Genomic DNA, 4,962 nt, shown 5'->3' with positions numbered 1-4,962 from the left:
AAGAAAAGATCCAAAAAACTTAAAGAAAGAGAGGATGGGGAGGGTGGGAAGGAAAGAAGTGTGTGTGTGTTGCGGGGAGGGGGTGGGAGAATTAAATCATATAAAAATAAGTAGGAATCAAAATAGTAACAGACATCTTAACAGCAACCCAGGCCCCAGGATGCCGGCAGATAAGAAGCAATCCTTCAAAATCCATAGGATAAATATTCTGTAGTCTAGAATTCTCTGCATGGCTAAACTGTCAAGGATAAAACAATTACCTCTCATGCACCCATTTTTCTTAGAAGGGTATGCTCCACAAAAATGAAAGAGTCAAAAAAAACCCACCCCAAAACAACAACAAAAAGCCATAAGATCTAGGAGATCGAGGAGCCACCACAGAGAGAGGTGAAGGGGATTTGCAAACTGATGACAAATGTGTCTTGGGTGACAGCCGTGCGGCAGGTCTAAAGAAAAACTTTTCAGATTAGAGCAGGAGGATGAAGGGGTCTAGGAGAGGTGTTACAAGGAGAAAAATGGAACATAGAGATTATCTCATATATCTGACTTTAATGAAAATTGTTTTACAGCTGGGTCAATGTTTAGCATGAATTAGTGATTGATGCCCAGAAAAACAAGCAAATGAAAAGGTAAGGCAATTTCAACTTTAGGAAAAATGAAAACATGTACAAGAAAAGAGATGTAATTATAAAACACGATCTGTCTCAGTAGTGAACAATATTTATATGGCTCTGGAAATGTGCACACTGAAGTAATTCATCCAAAAGTTGTGATGTGATTCTGAAGGGAGGATGGGGAGGAATGTTCGTGGGATTGCAGGGGGAGAGGGTGGGAGTGAAGGGCTCAATCCTCACCTTTATGAAAGAAGTTGATGGATATTGATGGATATTGCCCCAAACAGATCAAGGACTGGCCTTACGAGTGTCTTGCTTGGAAAGATAAAGATACGTACCAGGAAAGACATGCAGAAAAGTTGTAGTTTTTTCCCTCTGAGGAGCAGGACTGGAGTATGAGGGATAGTGAGGATGTCAGACAGGGGCACATCCAGGTTTGGTGGTACCTGAAGCTTATGCAATTTGGGAGCCTTCTAAGAACAAGAATTACAAATGCAAAATTAGGAACAAAGATTTAGGATAGGTTTATTCAAAGGAGGGGCTCTGAAGATAAAGCATCAATCATTTCCTGATGCAGCTACCTCTGAAGTCAGGAGACGCTATTTGTCATTGTAAACTGTATGACATTATTTATTGCTTAATGCCATGTATGCGTGTTATTTTATGTACATTATATATAATAAAGAAAAACGATGAGCACATCGCTTATTGAACCCAACTGACTTTATTATTACTTGCATTAAACCATTTCTACTTGGCTTTACGTAGTGCTGTTGGGACAAAATCAATTTGTGCAAATTGATACTTGCTCACCTTTTTGTTTTGCTTGGTGCATGAAATCCTTCCTCTTCCATTTGAAAAGGATTGAAGTGGATTTTCTCATGAACCTTCATGCCTGCTTAGCCAAGAACCCTAACACTAATATGTTAAAAAATCTGTCCCCCTTCTCTCACCTGCCCGTGTTAAAATTTCAGTTGTGCAAGGCTCCTTGACACAAGGACAACTGTCTTCAGCCCTAGCAGCCAACACAGTTGCTGGGCCAGTTCCCCTGAGGAGAAGAAACCCTTAATTCAGGGGAAAGCTCAATTGGTAACTTAGATGCTCCATTTTAGGTGACAAAACTCAGACAAGAACTGAGAGTTAGGGGCAGGAAAAGGGTATCAAATGGCTGCACATTTTGCTAAACAGCTTCTCACAGAGTACTCTTGTCAGACTACTTCCAGCTCTCCCATAATCATTAAAAAGAAGGTCATCATGCTGTCAAAAAGGTTCAGTTGTATTTGACCATTCAAAATATTCCAGCTACGTTCAACAGCCATGCATTGAACATCTACTGTGTACAGGGCTCTGTGATGCAGGGACCCCAATTGAGTAACACCTGGCCCTGACCGTAGAGTCGCTGACCCAGGGCTCAGGCTTGTCCAGTTCAGCTCAGCCTTGAAGCTGCCCTCCACTTTCCAATGCTACAGTCCCTTCCTGTGGGTGGGACTCTACTCTTAGAGTGGGGGATTCAGACACAGAAAAGATGCAGTTCCTGACCTCGGGGAGGTCACTGTCTTGCTAGGGGCCATGGAACACCAAAGAGAAATCTGTTGTCCCTGCTTCTGAGAAAGCTATAGTCCATCTGGGAACCTAATGCACCTGCCTAAATTTGGAGCTGAGTGCAATGGAATTCAGGGAATGCAAAGAAAGTGCCAGTAAGTGGGAAATTCCTTGTAGGTAGGAGTTTTATCCTTTTTGATAACTAAGATTTATTAAATTTACAAACAAATGAAGAAAAAATATCAAGAATACAGAAGTTCACTTATTATAAGCATTATTGATCAAATAGACTTGAATTTGCAGTCACTGCAGTTTTCCCCCTTCCTGGGGTATGGACTGGCTGTGTCCTGAGCCAGCGATGTCTGAATGACTCCTATTAAATCATTAAGAGCCAGCCTGGGGGCCCTCTTCCAGAAAGCTTTCCAAGACATTCAGATTGAGCCAAGCCCTCTCACTCTGCCACCAAAGCTCTCACGAGGCCCTCTATAAAAGTGTGATGACATGGGGTAGGAACTTCCTGTTTCCCCACCAGACTGCGATGAACTAGGGTCAGGGAATGGTTTGCTGAATACTGTGGTTCCTGGTCCAGACCCTGGCAACTGGTGGATGCTCAAAGGATGCTTCTTATATTGAACGGGGCACAGTCTGTGATTTCCTGCTGGTTCAAACTCATATATAACTTCAGGCTGGATGGGTGACTATGTGGGGGTGAGAGAATAGGTGTGTGGGTGGAGGACTGGGGTGGGCACAGAAGTTTCCCCAAGGTATGAGTCATTTCCAAATTTGTTACCTCTCAGCCGAGTTGGGCCTCAGTCCCAGAGGTGGGTGCTGTGCCATCCATTTCTCCTCTCTCTCAGGCTGGTTCTCATTCTGCTTGCATGGCTGTAAGAAAGACAGCCAGCATTGATTTGTCTCACATGTCCAGTGCAGGCCTGTCTGGTGAGAAATGGGTGTTCAAAAACTCTGGTCTGCAGGATGCATGTTTAAACTTGTCTTCCTAATAGTTTATGTCTGTCCTACTGCATGTCCAAAGATCTGTTTTTTTTTGTTTGTTTTTTGTTTTATTTTTTCAATCTTAACTTTGGAATAATATGAGAAATAGGAAACAATTTGGGTTGTGAGAGCCAAAATCATTTTAAAATGAGTATTTCTAGATTGGATTGGACTGGATTAAAATATTTACAAATCCTAACAAATTGAAAGTCAATCTATTTAATAGGGAAAGGCTAAAATCCAAGCAGGCAAATAATCCAATTTAAAAATGGGCAAAGAATCTGAATAGACAGTTTCCCAAAGAACATATATGAATGGCCCATAAGCTCATGAAAAGACACTCAACATAATTAGTCATTAGGAAAATGCAAATCGAAACCATGATGAGGTACCACTTTGTACCTGCTAGGATAGCTGTAATCAAAAAGACAGGTAATAACTGTTGGCAAGGAGGTGGAGAAATTGGAACCCTTATACATTGCTAATGAGAATATAAAATGGTATGGTCCATTTGGAAACAGTCTAGCAGTTACTCAAAATGAACATAGAGTTACCACATGACCCAGCAAATTTCCAGGTATCCGTCCAAGAGAAATGGAAAAACTTATACTCAAATGTTGAGAGTAGCCAAAAAAAAGCAGAAAAACCCAATTTTCTTCTGCTGATGGATGGACAAGCGAAATATGGTATATCCCAACAACAGAATATTATTTAGCCATAAAAAGGAACGAAATACTGCTACATGCTGCACTACGGAACATAATGCTAAGTGAAGTTTTATGCAAAGTGAAAGAAGCCAGTGACAAAAAACCACACTTTGTATGACTTCGTTTATGTGAAACATTCAAAATAGACAAATTTATACAGAAATTAGAATAGTGGTTGCCCAGGGCTGGGGGCGTGGTAATAGTGAGTGACTGCTGGTGGTACCGGGTTTCCTTCTGAAGTCATAAACATTAGAAAATTGACTATGGTAATGTTTGTGCAACTCTGTGAATATACTGAAAAACATTGAATTGTACTCTTTAAGTGGGTGAATTGTAAGGTATATAAATTATATTTCAATAAAGCTGTCATTAAAATAAAAATCCTAATAGGGCATCTTCTCTCTGCAGCCTGCCCTGACTTCATAACCTCCCTCACCACGAATTCACACAGGGGCTTCTCCCAACAAGAGCTCGTCCATGTTTCTGGATCTCATATTAGGTGTAGGCTAGTCTTTCCCACCTGAATTAAGAATTCTTTGAGGGTAAATGTGGCATCTTCTGCCTTTTTGATTCTCTCGTTGATGTAAGCACAGCGCTGAGCACCAGCAAATTCATCTGTTGATTCATTGGCAAATACTGAAAAATGTAAATATCCCTTAAAATGCAAAGAGAGAACAGAGAAAAATCCACACACCTGCCATTACCAAGAGGTGGTGAGTGTGTGTGCGCGCACACGTGTGTGTGCATGCATGCACACAAGCAAGAGAGAGAGAAACAGAGAAAGAGACAGAGACACACACGAAAAATATGTTTGGGTGTTCGGGTGGGAGTTCTTGGTACCTCTCTAGTCCTAAAGCTGATAGACAAGTGAGTGAAGAGGGAAAAGCAGGCAGCAAGGAATGAAGGGACCCACATTTTAATTCTAGCTCAGCTGATACCTGGTTTGTGGTTTGCGTTTTGGGACTCAGCAACCCACCTATGAAAGAAAAGGCTGGAGACTAAGTCTCAAAAACATCTTGTATGTAACCTGGACACTATGTAATTGTGTTTAGGGAAAGATCTGATTGGGGTCTGGAATATTAGCTTTACCAAGAATTTTGGAGAGT

The sequence above is a fragment of the Pteropus vampyrus genome, unplaced genomic scaffold (genome assembly GCF_000151845.1).
Source record: "Pteropus vampyrus isolate Shadow unplaced genomic scaffold, Pvam_2.0 Scaffold35, whole genome shotgun sequence".
In the NCBI taxonomy this organism is placed as follows: domain Eukaryota; kingdom Metazoa; phylum Chordata; class Mammalia; order Chiroptera; family Pteropodidae; genus Pteropus; species Pteropus vampyrus.
This window is presented reverse-complemented; position numbering follows the sequence as displayed.